Source organism: Nomascus leucogenys, chromosome 8 (assembly GCF_006542625.1).
Source record: "Nomascus leucogenys isolate Asia chromosome 8, Asia_NLE_v1, whole genome shotgun sequence".
Lineage (NCBI taxonomy): Eukaryota > Metazoa > Chordata > Mammalia > Primates > Hylobatidae > Nomascus > Nomascus leucogenys.
The window spans coordinates 105,892,570-105,904,662 of NC_044388.1; positions in this window are offsets into that span (position 1 = coordinate 105,892,570).

Consider the following 12,093-nt stretch of genomic DNA (forward strand, 5'->3'; position numbering starts at 1 on the left):
AATCAATACATCTTATGTTACATGATAAGAGAGTAAGAGAGGAAAGGAAACAAAGATATATATATATATATACACACACACACAGACACACATGCATAGAAAAATAAAGAGGAAAAACTGATGACAATCACAGTGTCTGTTTCTGTGGCTGATCATGTGGTTATAGCTGGTATTTATAACCACCTTCTTCCACTACTGGTTCTGTACAACCTTTGCCTTCAGCAAGCACCTCAGCTGATCATGCTTTTTGTTTTTTGTTTTTTTTGTCACCCAGGCTTGCAGTGGTGCGATTTTGGCTCAATGCAGCCTCGACCTCCCGGGCTCAAGCGATCCTCCCACCTCAGTCTCCCAAGTAGCTGGGACCACAGGCACGCAGTTTTTGTATTTTTGGTAGAGGTGGGGTTTCGCCATGTTGGCCAGGCTGGTCTCAAACTCCTGACCTCATGTGATGCACCCGCCTCAGCCTCCCAAATTGCTGGGATTACAGGCATGAGCCACCACACCCAGCCAGTCGTGATTCTTTATCTGGGTGGAGTGACACCCAAAGCTTCATTCCTGAAGGGTCTGGGCCATCCATAGTCCAATCTAGATTGGGTTATTTTCATTTTCCCCAGGCCATGGTGATACTAAGAGATGGCCTAAGGAGGCTGGGCGTGGTGGCTCACACCTGTAATCTCAACACTTTGGGAGGCCAAGGTGGGTGGATCACGAGGTCAGGAGATCGAGACCATCCTGGCTAACACGGTGAAATCCTATCGCTACTAAAACTACAAAATATTAGCTGGGCGTGGTGGCAAGCAGCCGCAGTCCCAGCTACTCGGGAGGCTGAGGCGGGAGAATGGCGTGAACCCGGGAGGTGGAGCTTGCAGTGAGCCGAGGTCGCACCACTGCACTCCAGCCTGGGCGACAGAGCGAGACTTGTCTCAAAAAAAAAAAGAGATGGCCTAAGGGGTCTCCTGCATTCCATACTCTTCCCTACTTCCACTGTGGAGCAGCAGCCCAATGTCCCCTTGGTGATCTGGATCAGTCACCCCAGCCCACGCCATAGCTCCCTTCTTTCGCTGTTGACCCAGAGGCATGAGGAGCCCAAAGTAGCCGGGTGGCATCTTAACTTCCAGCTCAAAGGAACTGTTGTGTCTCCTGCTGGAAACGCTCCTCCCTCTGGAACTAAGATCTTTAGGCCAACAGAGGTTAAAGTCACAAGAACAAGAAACAAACATTTTTCTAGTAGGCCACTCAGAGTAATAGTGAGTGGCGCCACTCCCATTTTCCCCACTTCATTCCGGACCCATGAACCCTGGCTTTCAGAGAAACAGCACCATATATGGGCCGCTGGTTAAGAACATACACAGCGTGGGCCGGGCACGATGGCTCACGCCTGTAATCCCAGCACTTTGGGAGGCTGAGGCGGGCAGATCATGAGGTCAGGAGATCGAGACCATCCTGGTTAACACGGTGAAACCTCGTCTCTACTAAAAATACAAAAAAATTAGCCAAGAGTGGTGGCAGGCGCCTGTAGTCCCAGCTACTCAAGAGGCTGAGGCAGGAGAATGGCGTGAATCTGGGAGGCGGAACTTGCAGTGAGCCAAGATCGCGCCACTGCACTCCAGCCTGGGCGACAGAGCGAGACTCCGTCTCAGAAAAAAAAAAAAAAAAAAGAACATACACAGCATGGCTGGGAGCAGTGGCTCACGCCTATAATCCCAACACTTTGAGAGGCTGAGGCTAGCGGATAATCTGAGATCAGGAGTTCAAGACCTGCCCAGGCAACATGGTGAAACCCCATCTCTACCAAAAAATACAAAAATTCACCGGGTGTGATGGCACACGCCTATAGTCCCAGCTACTTGGGAGGCTGAGGCTCAGGAACCCAGGACGCTGAGGTGGCAGTAAGCCGAGATCGTGCCATTGCACTCCAGCTGGGGTGACAGAACAAAAGAAAAAAAAAAAAGGCAAGAATAAAGAAAAGATGGCTGGGTGCGGTGGCTCACACCTGTAATCCCAGCACTTTTGGGAGGCTGGGATGGGTGGATCACCTGAGGTCCGGACTTCAACATGGCGAAACCCCATCTCTACTAAAAATACAAAAAATTAGCCAGGCATGGTGGCTCATACGGTAATCCTAGCTACTTGGGAGGCTGAGGCAGGAGAATCGCTTGAACCCGGGAGATAGAGGTTGCAGTGAGCTGAAATCGTGCCACTGCACTCCAGCCTGGGCAACAGAGTGAAACTCCGTCTCAAAAAAAGAAAAAAGAAAAGTGCAGGCCGGGCGCGGTGGCTCACGCCTGTAATCCCAGCACTTTGGGAGGCCGAGGCGGGCGGATCACAAGGTCAGGAGATCGAGACCATCCTGGCTAACACGGTGAAACCCCGTCTCTACTAAAAATACAAAAAATTAGCCGGGCGTGGTGGCAGGCGCCTGTAGTCCCAGGTACGCGGGAGGCTGAGGCAGGAGAATGGCGTGAACCCCCGGGGGGCGGAGCCTGCAGTGAGCCGAGATCGCGCCACTGCACTCCAGCCTGGGTGAAAGAGCGAGACTCCGTCTCAAAAAAAAAAAAAAAAAAAGAAAAGTGCACAACTAGGTACACTGCTGAAGTTTCTGCCCGCTGGGAGGATTACCCTTCCCCACTGTCCCTCAGAGGTGTCCCAGAGGGGAGCTGTAGTGCAGCAGTTGGCCACCTTCAGAGGATGCCCACATATCCTGCAGAACCATCCGTAAACCAGGCCTGAGTCTCCTCTTCCTCGGTCACCTGATAGCAGGGAACTCCCTGTGAGCCATGGGTGCTTGAAGAGAGAAGGCACGGTCGCAGGAGTGCGGACCTTCAGCATTTGGGCCACTTCATGTCACTTACTTGTGCCTTCAGGGCCTGCTCTGGCCTGGCCATGTATCTACCACTTCTAGGTGATGATGGGGTGCTGCTGTGCACACCCAACTTTATGGCTTGGCGGTCAAATCGCACCCAGTTCGTGATGAGAAGCTCAAGTCACATGGTAATTTGGTTGTCCACGGTTAGGTGTTCAGTCTCTACTAAGGCCCTGTTCTGAACCTTACCCAAAACTAGTAGCTTTTTAGGTCACTCGGTAAATGGGCTGGAGTAACTGACACACCCAGATAAGGAATATGTTGCCTCCACAAGACCCACTGGGCATTGTGCCTCTTTTTTGCTTGTAGGAGAGGCCAAGCGCAACAATTTATCTTTCACCTCAAAGGAGACATCTGGACAGGCCCCACACCACTGGACTCCTAGAAATTTCACTGATATAGAACTCTTCTGAATTTTACTCATATTCATTTCTAACTTTGTCATGCAAATGTCTTACCAACAATTCTAGATTACTTTTTTTTTTTTTGAGAAGGAGTCTCGCTCTGTCATCCAAGCAGGAGTGCAGCGATGCAATCTCGGCTCACTTCAACCTCCGCCTCCCAGTTTCAAGTAATTCTCCTGTCTCAGCCTCCTGAGTAGCTGGGACTACAGGGTCATGCCACCACACCCAGCTAATTTGCTTTGTTTTGTTTTTGTTTGTTGGTTTTTTTTTTTTTTTTTTTTTTTTTTTGAGACGGAATCTCGCTCTGTCACCAGGCTGGAGTGCAATGGCGTGATCTCGGCTCACTGCAACCTCCACCTCCTGGGTTCAAGAGGTTCTCCTGCCTTAGCCTCCCAAGTAGCTGGGACTACGGGCACAAGCCACCATGCCCTGCTAATTTTTGTATTTTTAGTAGAGACAGTGTTTCACCATGTTGGCCAGGCTGGTCTCAAATTCCTGACCTCAGGCGATCCATCTGCCTCGACCTCCCAAACTACTGGGATTATAAGCGTGAGCCACGGCGCCCGACCTAGATTACTTATTGCTACCAATACTTCTTGCTCACGAGGTCCAGTCAGAATAATGTCATCAGGTCGGGCTGGTATAGCAGCTACAATTGGAGTTACCACCTGGCTAAATGTATCATAATCCACTGGCATTCTCCAAGATCCATCTGTTTTCTGCACAGGACAAATAGGAGGGTTGAAAGGGGATGTGGGAGGAATCTTCAACCCTGCATCTTTCCAGTCCTTGATGGTGGCACTCATCTCTGCAATGCATCCAGGAATAAAGTGCTGCTTTTGATTTCCTAGGTAGAGGCAGTTCTAATGGCTTCCACTTGACTTTACCCACCATCAGGAAATCAGTGTGGGATACTGACAGCTGCTCATCTGTCTGTTCCAATTATGCACCTGGAGCTGGGAAAATAGCCACAGGATGGGCTCAGGGACCCACTGGACCCACTGTGAGAAGGACCTGAGTGAAAACTCGTGGGTCACGTGACCTTCATAAGCCCCTGCTCTGACTAGAGGGCCGCAGTGACAGGTGAGGTCTCCTGGTGTCAGTATCAGTTCAGAGCCAGTGTCCAGTAGTCCCTGGGATATCTGATTATTTCCTTTCCCAGCGCAGTTACCCTGGTAAAAGTCTCTTTGGGGGAAGGTTGGGAGAAAGTTTGCGAGTATAACTTTTCAGTAGTATACCAAAGTCCTTCGCCAAGGGGACCTGGCCTCTTCTTCATTCAGCAGGTCTTGGGTCTATAAACTGTCTCAAGTGTGAGAATTCATGGAGGGGCCATGACTTTTTTTTTTTTTTTTTTGAGATGGAGTCTCGTTCCCATCACGCAGACTGGAGTGCAGTGGCATGATCTTGGCTCACTGCAACTTCTGCCTCCTGGGTTCAAGCGATTCTCCTGCCTCAGCCTCCTGAGTAGCTGAAACTACAGGCACTCACCGCCATGCCTGGCTGATTTTTTGTATTTTTAGTAGAGATGGGGTTTCACCGTGTTGCCCAGGCTGGTCTCAAACTCCTGAGCTCAGGCAATCCACCTGCCTCGGCCTCCCAAAGTGCTGGGATTACAGGCGTGAGCCACCACGCCTTGCCAATATTGACAAATTATTAGTGAGATATTTTACTTTTTTTTCCATATTGGGTCTCAAGGCCCAGTGTTGATTTTACACTCACTGCACGTGTCAGTTGGACTCAATTTGGACTCCCCACATTTTGGGCCCTTGGTGACCACACCTGGCTTGTAGCTGCCATATTGGACAGCACAGTTCTATAAAAAGAGATGGGTGAGAGTTATTTACTTTTTACTACGTAATAAAGTGTTCTAGGGCCAAGTGCAGTAGTGGCTCACGCCTGTAATCCCAGCACTTTGGGAGGCCAAGGCAGAAAGACTGTTTGAGACCAGGAGTTTGAGACCCCATCTCTACAAAGAAACAAAAAGTTAGCCGGCCATGGTGGCACAGGCCTATAGTCCCAGCTACTCGGGAGGCTGAAGCAGGAGGATTGCTCCAATCCAGAAGCTTGAGGCTGCAGTGAGCTATGATCATGCCTGTGAATAGCCACTGCACTCCAGCCTGGGCAACATGGCAAGAGCCCATCTCAAAAACAAAACAAACAAAGCAAATATGAAGCTGCCTTTGAGGGAGGTGCCCAAGTCACGGGCTGATTTTGAGCAAGGTGGTCTTAAAGGTCACCTCTACAAACCCCAACTTAATGCAGAAAGAACAGCAAAAATCACTCTTCCCTTCATCTGTGAAATGGGAAATGTTAAAAAAGAAAACAAAAACAAAAACAAAAAAAACTCCCCTTTCCATCCAAGATAATAATCCCAAACTAGGGGCTGAGTTTCACTGTTTGAAAAGTGCTTATTTTCTGTAACCACTTCATGCATTAAACTTTCTTTCTTTTTTTTTTTTTTCTGAGATGGAGTCTTGCTCTGTCACCCAGGCTGGATTACAGTAGTGCGATCTCGGCTTACTGAAACCTCCGCCTCCTGAGTTCAAGCGATTCTCCTGCCTCAGTCTCCGGAGTAGCTGGGATTACAGGTGGCTGCCACCACGCCCAGCTAATTTTTTGTATTTTTAGGAGAGACAGGGTTTCACCATGCTGGCCAGGCTGGTCTCAAACTCTCACTTCAAGTGATCTGCCCACCTCAGCCTCCCAAAGTGCAGGGATTACAGGCGTGAATCAGCGTACCTGGCCACATTAAACTTTTTTTTTTTTTTTAGACAGAATCTGGCTCTGTCACCAGGCTGGAGTGCAGTGGCACGATCTTGGCTCACTGCAACCTCCGCCTCCCAGGTTCAAGCGATTCTCTTCCCTCAGCCTCCTAAGTAGCTGGGACTATAGGCGTGCGCCACCACACCTGGCTAATTTTTGTATTTTTAGGAGAGACAGGGTTTCACCATGTTGGCCAGGATGGTCTCAATTCTTGACCTCATGATCCACCCACCTCAGCCTCCCAAAGTACTGGGATTACAGGTGTGAGCCACCGCAGCCAGCCACATTAAACTTTCTTAACCCACTTGGAGACAAGGGGAAACTGAGTCCTGGAGGGGCCACGTAACATGCCCATGATGACCCATCAGCTGAGGAGCAGGAAGGAGAGAAGCCCTGAGCCCCTGCCTGGTTATCACCAGGCTCTACTGCTTCCTAGCTGAGCACCATACTGAGCCTCACTTCTACCTTCTCTAAAATGGGCATGATAATAGACCATCCTCCTAGGATTACTGAGATAGTCCAGGTAGGGAATCATACCTGGTGTTACATGTAAGCTATCACTGCTATTGGTATTGCTGTTGTTATTTTAACAACTGAGACTCAACCAGGCCAGGCTAATCTCAGAGGCAAAGCTTTTACGCAGAGGACAAGCTTTTATCCAGTCCCACCAGCCAAAAGGGGTAGGAAGTGAGTACACCACCAACCACATTTACTCTGAGGCAGTCAACAAATACACAGCAGCTGCTTAGGACACACAAGGAAGTTAACTCATCCCCCTTATGACCCTGGGTCGCCAGGGTTGGATGTGCTCCTGCCAACATAGCCCGAGGAGGAGTGTTTTGTGGGAGCCGCCTAACACCCCGTCCTCCGCACCCGGTGAGGTCAGTACCCACTTTCCCACAACTATTGGGTAAACACACACCCAGCAAACCCTGCCTGAGGCCCAGGGCCAGGGACTCACGTGTGAAGGTCTGCAGCCTTCCACTGACTATTAGTGCAATGGGGTAGAGACTGGTAGAGAAATCATTGTCTCAGGCTGGGTGCCGTGGCTCATGTCTATAATCTCAGCACTTTGGGAGACTGAGGCAGGAGGATCGCTTGAGCCTTAGGAGTCTGAGACCAGCCTGGGCAATACAGGGAGATCTTGTCTCTACAAAAAGTTAAAAAAAAAAAAATAGCCAGGCATGGTGGTGTATGTCTGTGGTCCTAGCTACTTAGGAGGCTGAGGTGGGAGGATCGCTTGAGCCTGGGAGGCGAGGCTGCAGTGAGCCATGATCATGCCACTGCACTGCAGCCTAGGTGCAAGAAAGAAAGAAAAGAAAGCGAGAAAGAGAGACAGAGAGAAAAAAAAGAAAGGAAGAAGGGAAGGAAGGAAGGAAGGAAGGAAGGAAGGAAGGAAGGAGGGAAAGAAGGAAGGAAGGAAGGAAGGAGGGAAGGAAGGAAGGAAGGGGAAAGAGAATGAAGGAAGGGAGAGGAGGGAGGAAGGAAGGAAGAAAGGGAGGGAAGGATGGGTTTGTCTCTCAATGTAAGAACCAAAATGAAGACATGAGTGTCTACCAGTGAGGAGAGAAGCACAGAGAAGAAAGGGGAGGGTTGGTGGGTCCCCCAGGAGCCTAGTTGGCTGGTTGGAAGCCAGAGGGTGTCCTGGACAAGGCCCAGAATGCAGACTTGCCTGGGCCCCAGTAAGGGGTCTCTCTCCATCCACAGGTAGATGCATCGCCCCGAGGTAGACACATCTCCCCCAGGGAAGAAGCCTTCGGCTACTCCTCACATGCAAGTCACATGCTCCTCTCCCTGCTCTCACCACCATGGCCACAGCTGATAGGCAGGGGTGAGCACCTGGCTGCAGGCAGCCAATGATGAAATCAACAGCCTGATGTGGGCCTGGGCTGAGACCCATCCCCCAGAGGAGGCTGGGCTCATGGACAAGGACTCAGCTGCCAGCAGCAGGAGTGGCCAGAAGAATGTGTACCCCTGGGGAGGACAAGAAGCCCCTATAGTGAAATCCACTTCGGCTCTTCACGGGCCCTGGGGTCTTCACCTGGGTCCTGTGCCCATGAGGCCTTGGGCCCCAGAATCCTCACAGTAAACCCCCTTATCCTGGGGTCCTCAGTGAACGTCTGGCCCAGCAACAGCAATGAAACCAACAAACTGCCACACACTAGAGCTGGTTCCTGTGGCTCTGCCACCTGCTCTGTCGAATGCTGGGGTCCCCCAGAAGCCACAGCCCCTGCCAAGGGTCATTTCAGGTCTCACTTGTCATCTGGGTACTTAGGGTAAAAGAATGTTTTCTGTGCAAGCCCCTCATTGCTTCCCTGTCTCTCCCATCCCCTAACTCCACCACCTTGAAGGCCTCCCTCCTCTCACCCCCTCCAAGAGCTGGATTTTCCCTGGCACAGAGAGCATAACACTGACCCAGATGAGCCCTTTGCCACGTGCGTCCTGACAGGCTGTTCTCCGGGCATGATTCTGGCCACACCGACCCATCAACTGCCACTGGGGCTGTGGCTGTGTTGTCACTGTGAAGCACATTGCTGCAGCAGCTGAGAGGAGAGACCGACCAGCACCCTGGGGAGGGGGCTGCATGCAGAGGTTGGGAAGCCACAGTCTGGCTTCAAGCCAAGCAGAAGATCTGGCTCAAGAAAACAGGCTCATACCTCCTGGACAGGGTGGCCAAGAGACAGAGCTTCAGCTCAGGCTGGGACACCAAATTAATAATAAAATTATTATTAATTTGGCAATAAAATTAATGATAATAATTATTATTATATAACAATGTTGATGACATAATTGGCCAACTTTACCTGCCAGACACTATGCTCAGTGCTTTATGTAGCTCAGCTCATTGTCCTCATGTAGCAATCCTAGGAGATAGGTCTATTATTATCTCTATTTTATTTGATTTTATATTTTTTAGAGGCGGAGTCTTGCTCTGTCACCCAGGCTGGAGTGCAATGGCGTGATCTTGGCTCACTGCAACCTCTGCCTCCCAGTCTCAAGCAATTCTCCTGCCTCAGCCTCCCGAGTAGCTGGGACTTCAGGTGCGTGCCACCACACATGGCTAATTTTTTTGTATTTTTTAGTAGAGACGGGGTTTCACCATGTTGGCCGGGCTGGTTTTGAACTCCTGACCTCAGGTGATCCACCTGCCTTGGCCTCCCAAAGTGCTGGGATTACAGGCGTGAGCTACCTCGCCTGGCCTAATATCCCCATTTTAGAGATGAGAAAATTGAGGTTCAGAGGAGTGACATGACTCAACAAATGTCTGTGTTAAACTACAGTAAGATAGATGATAGATAGATGATTGATAGATAGATAGATAGATAATAGATAGATAGATAGATAGATAGATCCCTATGTCTACCTACCTACCTACCTATTGACCTATCTACCTACCTACCAACCTGCCTACCTCTCTATCTATGTGATATATGTGAAAATGACTCTTCAGAGAACTGACTCTGCTGATGCCCAGAGTAGGGTGCGGGAGACTCATCAAGCTGATCTCCCATGCTGGGCCCAGTTGGATGTTCTGACTTTACCCAGAGTATCCAGATTCCAATTAACTATCTCAGAACCACAGTAAAGGAGTGTGTGCACTAGAGTTGATTGCTCAGCCCAGAGCACAGGGCTGGGTAATCTTATTCCCAAAGGGTTCTGACGCTGGAGCCTGGAACGGACCAGCCATGTCCCTTGCCATTCAGCCCCACCCCCACCCCTGGAGCCAGGGACCCAAGCAGCGCAGCTTGACAGTCCTGGGAGGCCTGACCCCCGGCTGGGATCTCGTCATCAGCAATGCACCCAGGTTCTGGGGACAGCATGGTCTAGGGCCTCTGAATTGGCCGTGATCCTAGCGGGAAGAAATGCTTCTCCCTCCTGGCTGACAGCTGTCTTTGCTCCCAGTGATCACTTGCTCCCTAGCTCTGCACAGATTGACCCGCACACCTAGGCAGGCAAACACAGCAGGCCCGAGACCAAGAGCCAGGGTGAGGCCCTGGCAGAAGAGCCATTGGAATGGGATGCCGGAGCGTCCCCAGATGGCGCCCGGGGGTGGGGTGGACCTCTTGCCACAGCAGAGTCTCCAACCGGAGCCTGGGGTTCACCCGAGACAGCCGTGGCCCTCCCTCTCACCACTTACCCCGTCCCCAGGCGCCTCTGCCTGAGCTCATCAGGCAATGACCACAGTGACGTCACTCGGGAGGCCGCGGCCAGCTTGAAATCCAGGGGGCTCCAGGATCCTGCCTGCTCCTCCCTCTGTCTCAAGCATGACTCAGGCAGGGACTGGCCCTGGGCTGTGGAAAGGCTCTCCGCTTTTACACAATTGCTTTCCTCACTCAAACCACAGGCCCTGTGGGGGCCCCCTCCTCTGTCTCTCAACCCTCTGCGGTTAGGGTTCAGATGCTGGGCAGATGAAGACCCTGTTTGCTGCGAGAGGCCAAGACCAAACCTCAGGAAATTGCCACAGTGAAGGGAAACTTCCTCCGGAGACACCCTCTGCCCTGCACTACTGGGTCCTGTCAGAGCTTCTTCATCCTCCCTCCTCCTCTTCCTCTTCCCATCTCCTCCCCTTTCCTCTTCTCTAACCAAGAAAGTGACTTGATAACTAAATTCAACTTGTTAGTGACGGGACCTATGATTTTTCCAAAGGGTTGCTCTATTTCTGAAAAACGAAGTCTGGTAGTAGAACATGTGTTATTCATTCATTCATTCATTCACAGAGGTGTGGAAGAGCAGTTAAAATCACAGTCAGACACCCTGTGGGTGTGTCCCAGCTCCTCTGCCATTCGCCACCTTTGCAACCATGGCCCGGTGACTTCCTGTCATTCCCCCATCCCCTCATCTGGGCTATGGCTCTAGCTTGTTAAGATGAGGCTTGGGGGCTCCCAGCAGTTAGGACCCACCCCGGGCAAGGTGATGATTAGGAGAAAGGCTGAGGCTGGGCGCAGTGGCTCACGCCTGTAATCCCAGCACTTCGGGAGGCCTAGACGGGAGGATCAATGAGGTCAGGAGTTCAAGACCAGCTTGGACAACATGGTGAAACCCCGTCTGTACTAAAAATACAAAAAATTAGCTGGGCGTGGTGGCCGGCACCTGTAATCCCAGCTACTCAGGAGGCTGAGGCAGGAGAATCGCTTGAACCTGGGAGGCGGAGGTTGCAGTGAGCTGAGATGGTGCCACTGCACTCCAGCCTGGGTGACAGAGCGAGAATCTGTCTCAAAAAAAAGAAAAGGGCCGGGCGCAGTGGCTAACGCCGGTAATCCCAGCACTTTGGGAGGCCGAGGCGGGCGGATCACGAGGTCAGGAGATCGAGACCATCCTGGCTAATATGGTGAAATCCCGTCTCTACTAAAAATACAAAAAATTAGCCGGGCGAGGTGGCGGGCACCGTAGTCCCAGCTACGCAGGAGGCTGAGGCAGGAGAATGGCATGAACCCCGGGGGGCAGAGCCTGCAGTGAGCCGAGATCACGCCACTGCACTCCAGCCTGGGCGACAGTGAGACTCCATCTCAAAAAAAAAAAATAAAGAAAGAAAAGAAAAGAAAACAAAAGAAAGAGGATGTCTCCAAAGGAGATGGGAGGGTTCTAGAAACCCAAATAGTAGAGTAGTAGAGACGGGCCCCAGGGGTGGAGAGGTCCAGGAAGGCAGATTTCTCCTTAATCACAAGGAAAGAAAGAACATTTTCTAACACCAGAGAGGCTCTTGGGACATGGGATGCACAGCCTCAGGCCCAGAGCGCCTATCACTGAACGTGTTCCAGCGTCCTGCCGGCGAGGGAGGCAGGCCTTGGAAAGTTCAGACTCCCCAAAGAGGAGTGCATGGAAGCTTCTTTTCCTGTTGTCTACCTTAGTCAGCTCAGGCTGCCATAATAAAATGCCATCGCCAGGTGTGATAGTCCCAGCCACTCGGGATGCTGAAGCAGGAGGATCCCCTGAGCCCAGCCGTTTGAGGCTGCAGGGAGCCATGATGGTGCCACTGCACTCCAGCCCAGGTGACGAAACAAGACCTTCGCTCTAAAATAAATAAATAAATAAATAAATTGCCACAGATTAGGTGCTTAAACA